This window comes from Centruroides vittatus, unplaced genomic scaffold, assembly GCF_030686945.1.
Source record: "Centruroides vittatus isolate TY-2023 unplaced genomic scaffold, ASM3068694v2 contig_329, whole genome shotgun sequence".
Taxonomy (NCBI): Eukaryota; Metazoa; Arthropoda; class Arachnida; order Scorpiones; family Buthidae; genus Centruroides; species Centruroides vittatus.
Genome location: NW_027122113.1, coordinates 2,306,987 through 2,327,300, shown reverse-complemented (window position 1 = coordinate 2,327,300; position 20,314 = coordinate 2,306,987). Strand labels below are relative to the sequence as shown.

Genomic DNA, 20,314 nt, shown 5'->3' with positions numbered 1-20,314 from the left:
TATAATTTAATCGTAAAAAAAAACTAAAAAGAAAAAATTGTAATTATTAAAATGTATTTTTAAAGAAAAAATTTTACGATAAAATTACAATTTTTTTTTTACATAATTTATTTAAAAAATAAAATAAAATAAAATAAAATATTATTTTAACTTATGAAACTTATACTTATTTATTCTGAATGCTTAAAAAAATTACAAACCAATTTAATTTAATGTAAAAATTATGGAAAAAAATAAATAAATAAATAAAACAAAATTTATTTTAAAAAATTTAATAATTTCGATATATATAAACCAAGAAATAATATTTTAAAAATGATTTTTAAGCAAGAAAAAAAAATATTATATCATAAAAATTAATAGAGTGTAGCCTTAGAAACTAAAAAGTTTGAAGTTAAAATATATTATTTCACCATAAAAAATTTATTATAAATTTTAGATAGAAAAATTGATAAATTTAAACTTTAAACCTTTTAAAAAAATATAATAAAAAAATAAAATTTATAAATATATTTTTAAATTATAGACTACAAATCAAGTTTCTGAAGTAGTCGTTAGCTCAATTTATAAATTCCCTCCCCTGAAGGAAGGGTCTATATATATATATATATATAAATCCTTCTCTCCTCTTTCATGATATAAAATGGCCCCTGTAAATTTAACTTTAAAATATATTATAAAAAAGTTAAAAAGTTTGTGCTTTTTTCTGTTGAAAAAAAAAAAGAAATTGAAAAATTAATGAAAGTTAAAGCATTACGCTTGGATAATTTTCTAACTTATTTCAATCAAAGTCATTACCATTTTATGATGAAATTTTAAATCATCTACATCATTAAAAAATGAAAATAATAATAATTTTGTTACGCATGGTTACGTTTTTGTAATATTTTCCAATCAAAATTACTGTCACGTCCTTCAAATATTTATCGATTATTCAAATTAAAATCTACCGAATTTTTTAAAAATAATTAAAAATAATAATAAAATTTAATATATAAATTAATTATTAATTTAATTTTAAAAAAAATGGAATTTTAAAGTATATTAATTGGTACAGTAGAACCCGTGTAAACCGGAATAATAACGCGGTATCGAATATTTTTTCCGTTGTTAACAGGGGTTTTTTTTAAACAGAAAATTGCTTTGTTTTGAAGATTTTTTCCGTTATATTCAGGTTGTGTTTTAGACAGGTTGTATAGTATGTTACAGCTTAACTGTAAACCTGTGAATAACGGCTATTGGTAGCATAAGTGGCCGTTGTTTAGAGGTTACTTCATATGCATTTCTGTTATATTCAGGTTTTGTTTTAGATAGGTTGTATAGTATGTTACGGCTTAACTATAAACCTGTTAATAACGGCTATTGGTAGCATAAGTGGCCGTTGTTTGGAGGTTACTTCATATGCATTTCTGTTTAAAACAATAGTTCTTGAAAAAATGGCCGCTGTTTAGAGGTGAATTTATTTGTAGTTCGACTGTTATATATTACTTTTTCGACTTTTATTCTTAATTAAATTAATAACTATTTTAGCAATATAATATTGATTTGAATTTATTATTATTATTATTATTAAATTTATGAATAAAATAATAAAACACTAGCCTTTTAAATACAATAAAAACCTGTCCGAAACGGAAGGAATCCTGCCTAAACGGAAAAATTCTTCAGAACAGACCGATTTTCTATGTTAACCTGTTAAAAACGGACGGGGAAAAAGGTGCCTTCCGGCTTACACAGGTTTTACTATAAATTATTAAGATAATTTTATGCATCCAGAATGCATAAAAATTAACCTTTTTATAACAATAATATACAGCAAAACCTGTGTAAACCGAAATCATACGGTGCCGAATTTTTTCCGTTTTGAACAGGTTTTGCTGTATTATGTTTATTTATGTCAATTATTCTTTTAAGTAGATTTTAAGTTTATTATTTATAGAAAGGATTTATAAAATTAAATACAATATTTAACGTTAAAACGTTAATCAACTTCATACTTTAGGAGAAAATTAGTATAAATTTCACGATATTTGACTAAATAATATAACAAAAATTAGGGAATTATTAGAGTTTTGCTACATTTTTCAATTAATTAAAATTAAATTTTAAGGATTTTTTAGGGAAAATTTAGTAGTGATTTAACGATATTTCATTAAATAAAACAAAAATTAGGGAAATATTAATATAGAGGATAAATAATATATATATATATATATATATTCGGAAGTTATAAACAATGTATAAAATATTACGTGTAATATATATATAAAGGGAAAAAATAATAAAAATAAAAATAAGAGAGAGAGGAACTTACAGAAAAGTTTCCAGTTTCTTGTATTATATTATTTATGACGTCATCAAACATGTGTCCTTTTATTTACTGTAAGAGGCATCTGGTTTATAAGCAATAAACAAGATGCCCGAGTTATAAATTTGCTTGTGTGTGTTGGGAGGGGTAATTTGACAGACTTGATATCGTTTGGGTGTGCTAACAACCACTAAACGCATCTCAGCTTCTTGCCATCGTCTCCATCTTTACTCCTCCCAAGCAGCATTTGTAGCCATTAAGTGCTTGTTAGATTGAAGGCGCAGATAGCAACTTAGTGTAAGAAAGCTGGCGATGAAGGATGGAGCCGTTATCTTTTGCCATCCCGGGGACCGGATCTGTGTCTCGTGAGCTGCGTGATCGTGCGAGATCCTGCTTGTGTACCCACCAGCCTTTCTATGGATACGTAACGTTCCTAATATCCTCGTTTATTGCTCTTAAATTATACAACGAATGCTCTTGCACTGTAAAATAATGTGTCTCTTTATTTTACTTTTTACTACGCTACGACCTTTTACTAAAATAAATTTGAGTGTTGCAATGTCTATTTTTTACTGTAAAAGCATTATTAAACTCGACTCTTTTCACTATCCTTATACTGTTTTACCTATCCTTAACCTGTTACCCTTGTACTTTAAGTAGGGAATCGGCTATGGGCGTGCTGTATACGTGCGTGTGCGGTATAATATTATAATATATCATAGATCTAACCACCTCTTACTATTTTATGTTAAAGTAACGAGATGGCAGAAGCCAACTTTTTATCTTAAGAATTAAAGTTTCTATACAGTTCAACGTATCTGCACTAAATTTGGTATGTATATTCTTTGACATCCTTGAAAAAATACTGTGAGATCTCCATCACTCAACCACCCCTCTTAAGCCCGATTTTCTCTGTTTTGCAGTTTCATTCTTGTAAATACTCTGTCAATAAATGTATACTAAGTCCATTGTTTTTTCCCTCTTACAACCCAACCTCACCAATCTTCCACCCCCTCAAAAGCACGAACAACACCAGACATACTCAACTAGTATATAACTTATATATGGTAAAACCTGTCTAAAGCGGAACCTGAATAAAACGGAAATCTGTATAAACGGAAGAAATTCTTTTTTTCTACGTTAAAAGAGAAACCTGTTCAAAACGGAACCTGCCAAACCAGAAAAAAATTCGGTACCGTGCGATTCCGGTTTACACAAGTTTTACTGTATATAACAGTAAATAATATATCAAAACGTCAATTAATTTTTAATTTTTAATAAAGAAAAACTTAGAAGTTCTTATATTTTTTTCCTTTTAAAAATCTTTCTTAACAAGAAAAAATCGACAAAATATTTTCAGTTTCTTTACTTTACCCTAATGTACTTCCAAGTATAAAACTGTACAGAAATTCAGGAGTTTTTCTTTAAATTTCTTTGATATTTTACACTTTAATAACAATAAAAATAATATATAATCGCAGAATGTTTCAATTAACAATGCAAGATACGAGTCTACACTTTCCAAACCTTTAAACATAGAAAAAAAAAATTATAACGTCACGAAATCAATCATTTGTACAGATATGTACAGTCGTACAACCGGCTTGTATCACTAATACAGCGAGAGAACGTGTTAATCTGCTGTATCCACAGGAGAGGTTCGACTATGGTTATAAAATAACAGGGTTTACACAAAGTCAAAACTCAGGTGTAGCCAGCCGAGTGGAACAAATTAAATTCTAAGTTCAAACATAAGATCAGAACAACTTTCTCGGTTACAATATACTTTTCTTCCCCCCTTTTCTTATCCTTTCTGGTAGGAATTCCTCTAGGGACTATACGTTTAGGTCCCTATTCCTTTTGGTTCTTTACACTAGACGATCCTCTGTAAAGCCACTCGCTATCATCAAGGGAGTATCTATGTACCCATTCTCTCCTTTATCTATTATTATAATTAATTTTAAGAGATTAATTAAGTCAGAATGCATAATTAGATTCATTTACTCAATTTTTATTACCGTTATAATAAATATCGTACGCCAGAGAGGGAGTGAGAGTGAATGTGTTTAACTTTACATTTTCAACTTTCAACTTTATTGAATTTTAATTAGATTTTGATATTCAAAATATTTCATAAGTTGATTTTATTTAATTAATACTTAATATGTTTGATAAATATTGATATTTACATTTGTTTTAAGTAATAATTTTCACGCTCAAATGTACAATTTCCTAGTTACAAAAGGATTTGTGTCGTCATCATCATCATCCCCTAATTGTAATTAATGAAATTTTTCAACACTAAATTACAATTAAATATTATTAAAACATGTACATTTTTCAAAATTAAAAAATATATATAAATACATATTTAATTAAAAATTAATTAAAAAATGCAATGGCTTCTGATAAATTTAAAACACGTATTACGTCATAATTGAGTTAGTTTATTGACTTATTTTAATATTAAAGTAGGGAAAATGTATTATTTTCATAATAAAAATCATTTATTAGGTTAATAAATTAAATAATTTTAAAAATTTACTAAGTTCTAAGCTCGAATTTAGCTGGATAAAATGCAGAAAGACGTGAGATTAACTAATCCAATAGCAGGTAAAGGTGCTAAGTGATAATTCACGTATCCCACTCTGTGTTAAACTACTACCGACGTCTCCTGTAACAAATGGAACATTCTTCAGTTCCCTTGACAACGCATAGAATCCAAGCATCCAGCATTTGCTTGTAGGCTCTTGTATCAGCAAAGTGCAGTTGAGTCAGTCAGCTCGCAAGAGAGAGAGAGTCCAGATTCAGTACCTGAGGATCGTGAATTTATAGAAAAAAATAAATAAAATATAAAAAAAAAGTAAGTGTCTTTAACTTTAAAAAGTTTATATTTAAAAGAAGAAAAGTGTATTTATTTATTTTTTTATGTATATAGAATTTATTCTCTCGGTACGTTTCTCTCACGGTATTTTAGTTTATTGTTATGAGAACACTGGCAGTGACCGCAGTATGTGGCATCCATTTATCGCCAGATGCTTATACATTTTAGTTACAATGCACACCTGCACTACTTACGAAAACATCTTACGCGCCGAAGGAGGTCCAAAAAATTCGAATTTTGTAGGGGAAAATAGGGTGTTTTTTTTTTCGTGTCTTGCCCCCGAAAATAGGGTATTTTTTCAAACGAAGATTCTGTTTTATTTGTCTGTGCGGTTCGTATATCGTCACTTGTTTTGTTTCTGGTTATAGAAAAGATTAAAATAAATATGTACTCTAATTAAATTGTTGATTTTTCACTCATAGAAAAAAACACATGGAAATATTAATTACTTGTTTGTTTCGTGTATTTAAATGCAAGATATAAATAATTACTTGCTTGTTTTATATTATTCTAATGATCATTTTTTTCTCTCTTTTTTTTTATGCTTAATGTCCAAAGGCATACAGTACTAATTTCTCGCTTGTTTCATGTATTTAATGACGAAAAATGTATATTATTTATTGCTTATTTGTTTTAGACATTAGAAAACAAAATAGTAATAATAATAATTCTAGTTTATGCTTCGTTTTTTCATTTGTATAATAAAAAATTATGAGTTTAGCAGTAAAAATTATTAATTAAACGTTTGTTTTAATTAGTAAAGAGCAAAATATTCATAAATTTTAACTTTTTGAGGTGGTAGAGAATAAGAAAAATAGTACTAAACAGTACATATCTAGTGTTTAAAGGTACTGAATACATGTTATTAGTTATTCGTTTATTACTGATATACGAGTATAAATGTAAAAAAATAATATAAACTGAAGTTTATTTTGAATGTTTAAGACAATAAATAAATGTTATTAACAGATAATAGCTGATAATGAACAGATAATATCAGTAATTTATTAGTTAGAAACGTGTAATTACGAAAATATGTAAAGAAAAGAGCTTTTTTTTTCTTTTTTGTAAGTTTCCCTAATGAAATATATTATAAAAATAACAAATTTATCAGAAAAATAAGTACGAACAAACTAATTTGCCGCTAGTTTTCTATTGTCGATCGACTTTCATTGTTAGAAAGGATTGTTCAGAATGTTCAGTTTATCTGCCTAAAAGCAGACAGAAGCTATTTATGTCTTTTTAATCCCGCAACAATAACCTCCATTCAATCGACTAATACACACCAAAACTACAGAATAAAAGATCAAAAGCTGTTGCATTGATATCCAAGAGTCATTTTTAATATACTTCATAATTAAAGTTAAAACTAACGAAAAAAATAAATAAATAAAATCGATTAATTGACACATTTTTAGTGTTTTTAACTTACATTCTACTTGATTTTTTAATTATTTCTACCGTTTTTATTTTATTTTATTTTTTTTTTTATTGCAAAGGTATCGTTTCTGTCACGCTTAATACCTTTACATTACTGAATAAGTGAGCTTAATGGGAATAAACAGCTGGAAATAAACACGCAAATTTTATAAAAATATCGAAAACACGTGCTATACATTCCGTACACCTTTTTTTTAAATATTATTTATTATTACACATAACGTATTTTCCTTTATTTATATCGATATCAAAGGATAAAGTTTCCATCTGCATCCTGCTCTATTGACTAACGTCAGATAATTTTTAAAGTAAATTATCACCTGGAAACTTTGAAAATAAATCCTATTTTCTTGTATCTTTCTATATAAATTATATTCTCCAATTTTTTTTTCTAAGTAAACAATATATTCTTCTCTAAATGAAGAGATAAGGGACAAGAGAAAGAGAGAGAGAATCTCTTTCTTTTATTATTATTTCTTTCTTCTTACTTTACTTCTGTCATTTTCCAGACAGACATAATTTTATTGAACAGATGAAGTCGCTGACAACAAATTACAAAACGGAAAGAAGGGGGAAAAATAAAAAAATAATAATAAAAAAAAGATATTTCCGGATAAGAAAGTAAAAAGTTTCAGTAGAGAGAGAAAGAGAGAGAGAGTGGAAAAGAATTTAATTGCACTCTTAGAAAGGTCCATAAGAGAAATGAAGTTTTTGATGTATTTATACACTAAAAATAACTTTATCATCGGTTTTTCTAAGTTAGAACACGTTTAATATTAATTAAAAAATATTTTAAACCGAGTTGTAACGATGCCATTTGTAATATTTAAATGATTTAGTATGATAACCTCTTATAAAAGATGGCGGGTGTGTTAGACGAAATTAATTTATTCGAATATCTTCATCCCTGAGGAAATTTCAATTTTCGGACTTTTGCAATTATCAGTTAATGTGAGTTGAATAAAATATTTTCAAATTTATGTAATTATAATATATATAAATATAAGTATATCCGACCGTAATTAGTCCCGTGTGATTCATTGTAATGCCTGTGTCCGGAAATCAACGTTGATAATGTTTATACATCACTTCCGTTTTACCTGGCTTTAAGAAAAATCTGACTTTGTATTTTAGTTTACAGTGTTATAAATTAATTTATTATCATTCTAACTTTATATATTTTTATACGCGTAAAGGGGAGCGATGTTTATTATATATCTCGAGACATGTCTTGTCTGGGGAATTTAGTTAAAATAATATGTGAATAATTATAATTTCTCTAGTAATTTATTAGTGATTTCTCGTGTTATATATGTTCGAGATAGCTTTAGATAGAAGATAATTCGTTTGGGTGATGCTTCCCATTTTAGTATACACGAGAGCCATTTTTTAATATTGAATATTACTTAAAAATTGATTTAAATAAAAGAAAAGTATACAAAATTTGCCTTTAATTTACAGTAAATGTATACATGCTTAAAAGTTTAAGCAGTGTTTAATGTAGAATGGCCAAATTTATCGTTTAAATTAATTAAGAGCGTGTGAAAAATGAGTCTAAAAATGGCTAAATTTACATTATTTTTTAAAATATTATTTATATATTGACGTATAAATGTATTATATTGCACTAGAAGACGTATAAAATTGTCCTATTTAACATTTTATTCTATTTTTGAGGGTTTTAAACAGGAGAAACCCGGTTTCTCCTGTTTAAAACCTTCAGGGATATAATATACATTATATATATATATATATATAGGCATTAATTAAATAATACAATTATTGAAAAATGTGCACTTAAATATCCTAATTTATTTTTATTTGTACGATAAATTTATGGTCTAAAAAATATTAAAAATTGCCTTTGTCGAAAGAAATATTTTAACAATATTAATATATTTTTTAATATTTTAAACAATTTTTAGCTAAAGGATATATTCTATAAACGATTTTTTTAAATGTAAATTTAATTTAAAAGCGATTTCAGGCGTAAAAATTCATTTAAAGTAGGTTCTCGCATCCTTTAATACGTTTACTGTACTTTTATATACATTATTCTTTACTTTATCATGCGAAAATGAAAATAATATACAATTTTAAGCGTATAAATTACTTTAAAAAATGTATATTTTTATTAAAAAATATTCAATTTTATATTTTTTAAATACTAAAGAAAGCAAACTGCAATATATTTGCTTAGGAATTTAAAGGTTTGAATGCTTAGAAATGAATATAAAATATACATATATATATATTGAATGAATAGAGAGGAATTTTTACTTAAAAAATGTATTCACTTTAATCAAAAAGAAAAAATGATATAGTAATAAAATTCTGTTTATTTTGAATCATTTTCACGAATATTTTATGCTATTCTATAGGCTAAACTATGCAATTTTATTTAGGAATTCGCTTCGTAAGTACGATTTTGAAAGCTTTTACTGTAGAAATTTTTTAAAAAATAGAGAGAGGATTGCAGATTCAAAACGACCTCGAAAATATATAAGTTTTATACATATTTTTTGAGAATTTTATTACAGAATATCCAACGTTTCGTCCGCATCTTAGTGCGGTTTTTAGTGCCACCGTATACGTATCTACATATTTTAATATGAATAAATCGACCTTTAGGCATCTTACCACTCATTTTCCATTAGATTTTATTTGTATAAGTATATAAAAATATAAATATATATACTCTTTTTTTTGTATCTAACTCCATAAATATAGAATGCGCATCCAAAAAAAACTATAAATCCTACCATTTCATTCTTGAATATATAGTTTATTTATAGGATGTTGTTTTTTTTTGTGGAGTAGGAAGAGAAAGGGGAGGGAAAACAACATCGGAATGCCTCTTTATAACAAGAAATTTCATCTCCCTATTTCTTATCTCGAAAACATCCAAATGGAACTACGTGACTAGACTCTAGATAAACCTTATAATATAGTGGGCCTTCTTGTTTTTTTTTTTTTACTTACTTTATCTATAAAAATATATATCATATATTAAATTTTTATAGTATTTATAAGAGTTTTTAAGAAAATATAATATTTAAGCGCTTGTTTAATTGAAAAATCAACATCTGAATGGGTGAAGTTTTCATTTTATATGTCGTTAAATCCATTGATTTTGCAACATGAAGCGATTTCAATATTATTATACAGCAAGATGAAGTTATTGACCGCTGTTTCATGTCCCCAGCTGTGTCTTCTGATTGTAGACTTCTGTCATTTGCTACACTAATTACTTAATTAAGAGAAGACTTTCCCGACTTCATTAAAGAATGAATTCCTAAAAAAATAAATAAATATATATATCTACATCGAAAAAATATGTTGATAAATAATTCTACTAATAAAAACTAAACGTTTCGAACAGTTTAATTGAGTATAAAATATAATTAAAGTGCGGTTTTTCTTCCCCTCTTTTACATATAAAGCTGATAACAAGAGGCCACACGCAGTCTTTAATAGGGCCTTTACGCCCTCTCGGGCCTTATAATTATTGATATAAATCGTAAAGGTAGATAATTTATAGACGGTAATTTATTTTAAAAGAGTTGTAATTATAAAAAAATGGAGCCAACATCCTCCACTTTACTATATTATAGTGTATATAGGCCTTAGAAATAAGATAATTATAATGGAGCTTGATCATTATAAAGCAGTGGCTAAAATATATCATAATTAAACTATGACAGGTAAGATTTAATACACCTGCATCGATATAAGGTTAACGTCGTTTGGTAATTCAGAAATTGTTGTTTGGTTTCTTCAAATTTTCTTAACTCATACCCCTATATACGGTAGTTGGCCCTGGTTTTTTATAAGTAAAATGTGGGAATCAGTAGATAAAAATCATTAAAGATGCCCTTTTTTGCTTGATTACAGCATCGTTTCCTCATTTTAAACACCAATTTTAGTAGGAATAAGAAAAAAAAGGGCTACTTAAAATGGAAGATTCACCTAAAAGATATTATCCCCTATATAAATTTAATGCCACGAAATGCCCCTATATGGTGGGATTATGGTAAGGAAAGGTTTACTGGTACATAAAAAAGTAAATTATTTTCAAGAAAAAAGGGGACTAATATGAAGGATTTGGTAAGAGGGAGACATTTTGATAGAGTTGAATAGATTTTAAGAGTGAATGGGAATAATTGATCATATAAGAAAAACAAGATAATTAATTCTTAGATTCCAATAACCCCGGACGATTGACGAAAATGTGCCATCAATTCAATTCACGAGCAGACTACAAATCCCTCTTTAAGCTCTTCTTTTCCTAGACTTAACATTCAACTAGGGATACATAGCTCAATAAAAGCAATAGGTTCTCACAAAATGTCGAAATAGTTCTATTTTATGGATCTCATCGTTCTTCTTTTCCTCTAATAAACTATAGTAAAAGTTAGTATGAAGTATGGCCCGATCTTCAATAAAAATAGAAAATTCAGTCAGACAACATTCCATTAAATGCTATAAAAATCTATGCAGAAAAATAAGTGGCCTCCACTTATAACTATGATATTTTTTGATAGCAGAGGAGACATTTTTGCATTTTTTGATGCAGAAAGACACTTTTTTTACTTATTTTTTTATATAAAAAGTGGGTTTAGTTTATGAAATTACATTGAAAGTCAAGATTATTCGCTTTTTTCTTCTTTGTTAATAAATTTTTTTGGATTTAATCCTCTTCTCAGTATTAAAAAATGGATGCTTCAAAGCTCGAAGATCCCTTTTTTTCTTGGATGAAACTCTGGTATTATAAGATTTTTTTTCGAGAAAAGAAGAAGTTTCTTCAGCAATCAAAGAAGAAATAAGTTAAAGTATCGACTGTGAATCGGTGCAGATGTAGTTTCTGATGTAGCAAGGTGCCAGATGATTGATATCAAGGTAAAACAGAATAGACTTTGGTTATTTATTGTGCTGACTTGATAACATGCTGAAGCATCCAGCGTGAAATCGTACCAATCTAGGATATTAATATAGAGCAGAGAACTAAACAGATTGCTTTTGTCTCTTCTCATTTTTGTGCCTGTTTTCTTTTTGAATTATCAACTTCAATTACGTGTTGTTTCACTTACAATTCTTCTTACTAAAAGCATCTAATTTCCTTTTTCCTAAAACGAATTTAAGCTTCGTTAATAGCTAATTCTATTCGGGCAGACAGACAGATTGATCTACTTTATGAAAGGATTATGTGTCAAGTTCTATATTTTTGTTTAATCTCGAATTTTGTTTTCGATTATATAGCGAGAAATGGTACGAAAGTTAAAATAATGAAAAATAAAGTCGCTCCTCCATTTAGAGAAGTAAAATTTGATGTAATTCATAATGAAGGTATGTCAGAGCTCAGAAAAATATTACAATGGTGTTTTGTGACGTGTCTGCCGGCTATTTTGGCTTCTAACGAAAACGTACAGAGATGTAAGACGTTGGCTTTATTAGTAATCTATTTTTGCTTAAAATTTTTATTTAAAATTTCCTATTTTCTTAATATTTAAAATTACGTTAAAGAAATAGATGTTTTTGCTTTTATGAAGTACCTTACAAGTGTATATTTTATTTATTTTCTAACATTTTTAATTAAATTTTTCAATATATTTTTCAACCGGTAGGTCGCGGCCCCCTGTGTGGCTAACTTCATTCCCTAGTATTGTCACGTCTCTAACACGCTAAAACGAGATTCGTTAACTACAAATAGATTGAACAAAACTTATTAACGTTGAAAATAATTTAAAAATTAATTTACATAATAAAAATTCTCCTAATAAAAAAACTTATTTTCATACTTTGACAACTTAAAACAAGATGGCGGCTCTTAGAAGGGATGAAATACGTGACGTATAAAATAAATTAAATTAAAATTTTAAAAATTATATTCTAAAATAACATATTTCTATGAGTTTTTTTTTAATAAAAAAAAAACTATTATATTATTTTTAGATTAATGACGCGTCATCGCATCTTGAACACCTTAAATAATCCTCGAAATAAAGCACTTAAACACATTATCACGCCTAAGCGAGTGATTTTAAGGATTATCAAAAGCAGAAAAACAAGTTAAATCGAATTTTTCTACACTTTAAACAAATTATTTCCTGTAAAAACCATTTTAAAATCAAATAAAAACGTTTTTAAAAACGCATTACAACGTTAACAAATACAATTTAATGCGAGAAAATGAATTAATTAAAGTAATTAAAACTAAAAGTTTTATTTTAACTTAAATATTTAATTATATTTTACTAAAGATAATCGACTTACTTGTCAGATATAAATTGTAGAATGTACGTAAAGGAGATAAGTATCAGGAATTCTTCAATTTATTTATCCTTTAGAAACTATTTTCTCAATCAAATCACGAAATGAAGTGTATCGAAATGTTTAAAGAAATCAGAATTTGAGCATTAACTTTAATACCTCTTTGCTTCTATCTTTATTCCGACTGCATCCAAATGGATAGTTACTTTGACCAATCTCAAAGGGTCCACTTACCTGGGTTTTAGTCCAGTCGAATTTTACTTTTGCAATAGCTGAATACAGAGATATCTTATCAGCTTAACGTTTGTTCGACACAAAGTTGTTATTCTCTGCTTGCCTCGTCAGCCTTTTTTTTTACTTTTATTCTTATTTTTTTTTTTTTTACTTTGATTTTTTATGGTCGGAGAGTCTTTGTCCACCGCCAACCGACAAACACCTGCATGATTTTTAACAGCGATTTTGTATGAGAATTAAGAGACTTCTGTTTGGTATCCGAGAATTTATGAGCTACACAAATGATTTTTAAGTGTCATTAAATAGAATTTTGACACTAAAATTTCCTTATTATGCTCCTCGTACTGTATTTTTAGGATTAAAGCAGCTCGCTGGTATTCTGTGTGTCCTCCTCCCTACTTTTTCGCTACACTCTTGGAATTTTTTTCTTCTTTTTCTTTCTTCATTTATTTATTTTCTGAAAGTGAATTTTTCGTTTGTTTCTATTTTATTTCTTATTCGATTATTTTAAAATTAATTTTTTATATTTATCCTTTCTACTCTTTCTGCTTATTATAGTGAGTTTGGAAAAGATGCCAACGGGGAATTACTTTAACAGGTTATATAATATTTAAATGCAGTTTCAAGCTATTTTATTTGCTTATAGGATGAAAAACAAATCTATATTTCGATGTATATCTCTCTAGTGAAGTATATTTTTCTCATATTACGTTTGCAGAACATATTTTACGCCATTTTAAATATTTTTTTAATGTTTATTTACTTTTAAAAAGCTCTTTACATAACTATTTTATTTAAATTTTTATCAGGATTTAATCGAGATATCATAATGTTTACCCTAATCGAGACACTACTTAAGTACAGAATACCCTCTTTGTTTGCCAATTTTACTTTATCTCTGCACGTTACAGATTTTTAAAAATCGTTTTGCCTTGTTTTAAAACAATTATTTTCCTGAATTTTCTACTTTATTCTTCTTTCCTGACGTAAATTTTTCCACAAAAATCTAAAATTATGAACCGTAATTACGAGATCCTTCTTAATCGCATAATCTTTGAACTTCAACCCATTCAAGAATGTAACCTGGAAACAAGGGAGGTAAATATTTTTCAAAATTTAAAGTAACACAGCATTCTTCTGTATCTGTATTAAACAGCAATAAAAATTCCGTACAAAAACGTAAACATTTTTTACTTTCAAACTTTAAAATTTGGTAGTTACAATTCCGCACATCGTCGACATTATCCTTAAAGCATCGATTTAGTTGAATATAGTTTATCTGCATTATCTTTAATGTTTCGTGTGTTAATATTCAATTAAATTGAATCTTAAGATGACTTTTATGCATATATATATTATTATTATTGGTCTATTTACTTATTTTCTAAAGTAAGTAAGGTATAAGAAGGACATATTCTGTTTCTCCTCTCCATCTTCCTTCTCCTCCTCCTCCTCCTCCTCTTCTTCCGCATCCCTCAAATTTTATTTACAACTGAATTTCATCAAGAAAAAGTATCATAAAATTCCATTTTCTACGAGCAAAAAGATCACTTAAATAATAATTTTTATTACAATCTAACTTAAGTTATAAATCTTAATTCATTTTTATTAAAAAATAAAAATTTTAACTTCTTTTTTTTCATTTTAATTTTACTCTTTTGGATTTATAGTAAAGATTTTTTTAAAACTGTAACTAGTAAAATTTATTACATCATAAAATTTCGACGTTAATGTATTACCGAATTCAAAATTAGTAAAGTGTTGCATAAATTATACATTTTTACTTACTTTTAATGTCTGGATTTTTTTTTTTTTACAAAGTTATAGAAAATGTAATAAATCATTTACTAATAATTGCGAATTCTTTGCCACATTAACAAATTTTTAATCGATAAAATTTTATTATATTTTTTTTTTGGTTTAAATCTGTACGAGAATTCACTCTCGTGACTTGCAGAAGAAGGGGGATGAAATCCCTCGGAGTACGTGACCGGATATTCTGTCCAACCTGTCAACTATGTGACTAGAGATTCTGTAAAATTTTCCCTTATGTATGTATGCAAGAAAAATCCATTATTTAAAAAGTGTACAAGGAAAAGTGTACACTGAAATATGTCTATTTACGTGATATTGAATAGAGGAATGTAATTTAATTGTTTATTGTGTACGTTATAAACGGAGGCGATAAAATACGTAATAATATGTTTATACCTTGCAACTGTGTGTATAAAATTAGTATAATTATTTTTGTACGATTGTAAAATATCTAAAATATAAAATAATTTCTTTGTAAGCTGCATTCGATACTTTAATAAGTATGCCAATTAGTGGTGTAGGCTACTTAATAAGTATGCCAAGTAGCCTATATATACTGTATGCTATTAAATGGTTTACAACCGTATAGGTGTGCTATAAAATTTTAAAAAATGTTAATTGTTTTTCTACTTTTTTAATAGAATTTGTATACTTTTACATAAAAATTGAAGATCTTCGATGTCACTTTACACGTGTGTAAGAGCATCCCAGCTCGTTGGTGTTCTACCAAAAACTGCACGTGCTTTGTACACTATTACGTCAATTTGATGTCATTCTTATACGGAAAGTGTAACAACGACGTAACTGTTTAGACGTAACGAGTACGACACTAAATCACAGTAATACATTAATATACGATTTAAAATGAATTTTTCAACGAATAACACGAAAGAAATTTCTCTCTACAGTAAAATATCGAACACATTTTCCTCCATTGTAACAACTAAAACAACAATATACTTCGTTTATCTAAAGAGCAATTAAAGGCTGACACGCGAAACACATTAAACAACAATAAATCTAGAATTTAAATCCTTTATTTTTAAAAATTAAATAATAAAAAAATGTTTACTCTAATAAAATTCTTCGACATATAACCTCAACTCTTCTTGGTTTCTTTCTTTAATAAATTACCTCTAATCTCGTTTAAAGGATTACATTAAAACCAATCATCTGAATACGTATTGATCGCTATGGGAATTATTTTTTTGTGGCCAGGTAGAAGATAAAAAAGAGAGGAGAAAAAAAAAGGTGTTTTTCTAGTTATTTCGGGACGTTGAAAGGAGGTTGGTCGTGATGGAAATGACTCCCATGGGATGTCGGGAAGGGCGTGAGGATTAATCTCCCCAAGACTACAACAGGGAAAGAATCAATAGAGGTGCTTCACTACGTTAGAAAGGACGAATATCTGTTTCATTATTATACTCAATACATTGTTTCAACACGGGTCTTACTTTAATAGAAAGCTTTGCTATAGATACCTTATCAAATACGATTTTCTTATTGCACTAAATTCCACTCATTAAATTCTTCTCTTCTTTTTTTTTTCTTGTTTATTTAAGCTGAAAAGAAGAATTTCCATTGTAATTTTGTTTAGTTTATTCTACAGTTTGAACTATTACTTTTTGCTTATTTTCTTTCCTTTTATTTTACTTTTTATTCTTATTTTTAAGCACGAAAGTAGAAAAAAGATTGATTTAGTTTACTTAAACTTTGTAAAAGTTAATGAAATAAAAGAAGAATTTAATACAGCAAAACTTGTGTAAACCGGAATTGCACGGTAGCGAATATTTCTTCCGGTTTGGCAGGTTTCCGTTTTAAACAGGTTTTTTTAAACAGAAAAATGGCTCCGTTCCGAAGGATTTTTTGTCCCTTTTAGACAGGTTTACTGTACTTAAAAAGCTGATTTTATAAGATAAAACATATTTTGTTTTTAATAAAGATTAATAAATTCAAATTAAATAATTGAATGCATTTACATTTTATATGAGTAATAAATATATTATATAATTAAAATGTATATGTATATATAAGTATATTTATTTATAAAATTAAATTTTTAAAGAATTTTTTATGTTTGGTATATAAAATAATTAATAAACTGGATAAGACAGGAGCGTGCATGATTTAAATACTTTAAAGGAGACGTATAAATAAATTAAAATAAATTTGAAAAAAATAACTTTAAATATAACTAAGCAAACTGAAATATTAATTTAAAATATTCATAATTGATTTAAAAATATATTCTAGTATTATGATTCATAATATAAAATCTGCTACAGTAAAACCTGTGTAAACCGGATTCTTACGGTACCGAAAATATTTTTTCCGGCTTGGCAGGTTGATTTTTAACATAGAAAATCGCTCCGTTTCGAAGAATTTAGGCAGGTTTCCTTCTTTATTCAGGTTCCGTTTTGGACAGATTTTACTGTACAGTTCATAAAATATGAAGAGAATAAGAGAAAATTTTGCATCCTTTTAACTAATTAAATTTAAAAAAAGAAATCAAATATAAGTTTTTACTAATCTAACTTATTGAAGAAGAAATCCCGAGGATTCTTCTTTCCAAGTATCTTTACCATCGTTTCTATTGTGAGTGCTAACAATAAAAAAATCCGTGATCTTCCGGACTTCTATAGATCTCACGGCCAATTCCTTTCATTGAAAGCAAAGGTAGAAGAGGAGTACATCCATTAAACTTTCTGTAATCCGTTTATCCGGACTTCGCCCGTGTCAACACTTAATCTCTACCTACCTTAAGAAAGAATAGGAGGGACGAAGATTGCCAGTAAAGTTCTAGATTTTGTTAGACTCAACCAGCTCCAAACCTATAATTTCGTATGAAATACGACTGCTATCCCCCTAGGCTTTAGCCATTGGACTGTAATGTTCCTTAGAGAGAGAGAGAAACACAAACGTCTTACAACTGTTATATGTGAAAATTCAGGTATAATAGATCTTCATCACCGACTTGGATATCGTCTGTGTGAGCTTTTATCTTTACACTAACAAAATCTAATCGAAAGTAAAGAAAATTTATCATACTTTCAAGTACAAACCGAATTGAAGAAGATGGAGGGATCGAGGAGATGAGGGGGAGAAAAGAGGCAGGAGAAAATTCATTATTAATTTAAAGATCATTTCTGCCACCCCGAGGTAACGTAAAAACAATGCTATCTAGTAAAGGACGGACAAACAAAATCGAACTTAATTAAACAAATGACGTAGACGAAACAATTATCTTAAGCGAGGTTGCATTATCTTAATAAATCATTATCAATCATGATTGTAACACACCACCTTTTAACTAAAGTGCATTGACTCTATGGTTAAATTTGCTACTTCTTGCGCCATGGGTTTTAATTGAGTTCATTTTAATAATTATTCTTCGCTTCTTCATGCTTGAAAAGTCTGAATAAGCATCTGTAACGTGCCTATCGCTTAATGTATCCATCTAAACCCCATAATTTTCTATAGAGAAATTATAAACACGCCCAACCTTTTCAGTTGAGACGTATCAAAATGGCGGCGGCGACGTCTTGCCCTTCGTATCTCGAAAGTTACTACTAAATATAGAAGCGTATAGTGGATTAATATATTTAATTCAGTAGAGGATGATGAACGGAAAGTATTCTTCAAAATTTAGAAGCGGGCCCCAACCGTTACGTGATCTAGCAAAGGTCATAAGTTGTTTACAGACGTTAGTAGATCGTGGAAAGAGGAGAAAGTGATCCGGTAAGTGATAGTAAAGCAAAAGAAAAATGGAAAATTGGTCAGCTGAGGGTTAGTAATGCATATAAGACGAAGGAGAAATTGGTCAGATGGTGGTAACAAACCGAAGTATAGGGGGAAATTGGTCAGGTGGGTGATAGTAGAGCTAAGATGGAAGAGGGATTAAGAGAGGAGAATGATAGTAAGCAATACATGGAAAGAGTAAACACGAACAAACTTCTTTTACTTTCCTGCTTATACATGAAAGTTACAAACTGAAAAAAATATAACAAAATTCCTTCATCCTGTAATCTTCATTCAGAAATTTATTATTACACCATTTTTATTTTAATTATTGTAATATTTCGATAAGTACAATACTTTTAAAGTTTTAAAATCGAATTAGTTTTCTCTTTAAAAAATTTAAATTACGTAACAACGTGATAAACACGAATTTCATACAATTATAACGCGATAATAATAATTTATTATTACGCAATAGTGACGCCGATTGCGTAACAATTATTAATCGGTTGCATTTAGAACCATTATTACGTCATTAGTAAATAAAGTTAACGTCATTGCGCGTAATAACGACGTAACAATAGTAAAACGTAATAATTCACGCTTATACGTAAAAGTAGTTTTCATTATTACGTCATGGTAGTAAATTTTTTTTATTGTTACGTATACTAACTAATACGTAATAATGAAAACTACTATTACGTATTACTGGTGTTACGTTTTAGCTATAATACGTAATAATTCTTTTATTATTGTATATATAAATATTTTAATATGTTTAATTTAATTTTGAATTTTTAAAAATTGTAAAAAGGAGAAAAGAAGAAACATTAATTACTGGAAAAATTAATTAAATTAAATTTGTCTCGTTAGATATTGTGATGAATTCCCTAACATTCTCATTGATAATTGTAAACATAACAGAAAATTTGTCGACAATAGAATCTCGTAATTTCTGAATTGCGTGATATAATAATATATTGTCAAGTACAAAAGGTGGAGGAGTGTACATGTTTGTTCACTCCTCCCTCCTACGACGCCATTATCAGATTTTTGGAAGGGAAAAATATTCAAAATAATATAATTGATTATTAATTTTGTAATTTTTAGATATAACAGCTGCAAATTTATGTTATTTTTTACATTTTTTGGGGGAAAAAATTCAGTATTTATAACACACGAGAAAGCAATATTTGAGTAATTAAGAAAATTTTAATCGACTATAAAAATGTGTTGTAAAAAACAAGATTTGTGCTGCTTTTTTTATGAATAAACGGTGCTAGAAATCATTAAAATAGAAAGAAACTCATTATGCCTCGGATCAAAAAAAAAAAATTTTTTTAAATTCTTAATGTGGGCATATGAGATGGCATGCTGTTATTTTTTTTCCTCATTGCTTTTACTCATTGCTCTGTTAAATAGTTGAATAAAAAAAATTCCTAAAGTACGGAAATTAAATGTCGAGAAGTGAAAAAAAAAATACAAATTGAAATACTCGAAGTAACAATAGCAAAGATAAAGGGATTTAAAAAAATTTTTTTTGCCATTAAACAATGAAATTTGCTTGATTATTTAATGATTGCAGAGATCACGATAAACTGTACTCCATTTACTTATTTATTTAT

At 27.8% G+C, this 20,314-nt stretch overlaps 1 protein-coding gene across 2 annotated transcripts in view; it reads left to right on the top strand.

The window, feature by feature from the left end:
• Positions 1-4,856: 4,856 nt before the first annotated feature.
• LOC136973769 (latrophilin Cirl-like) overlaps positions 4,857-20,314 on the top strand; it is a 119,261-nt gene continuing 103,803 nt past the window's right edge. The window contains exon 1 of one of the 2 annotated variants that reach the window (XM_067268523.1): positions 4,857-5,171. The gene's annotated coding sequence lies outside the window, so the exon portion shown is untranslated. The remainder of the gene's footprint in view (positions 5,172-20,314) is intronic. The other variant, XM_067268521.1, reaches the window with a different exon arrangement.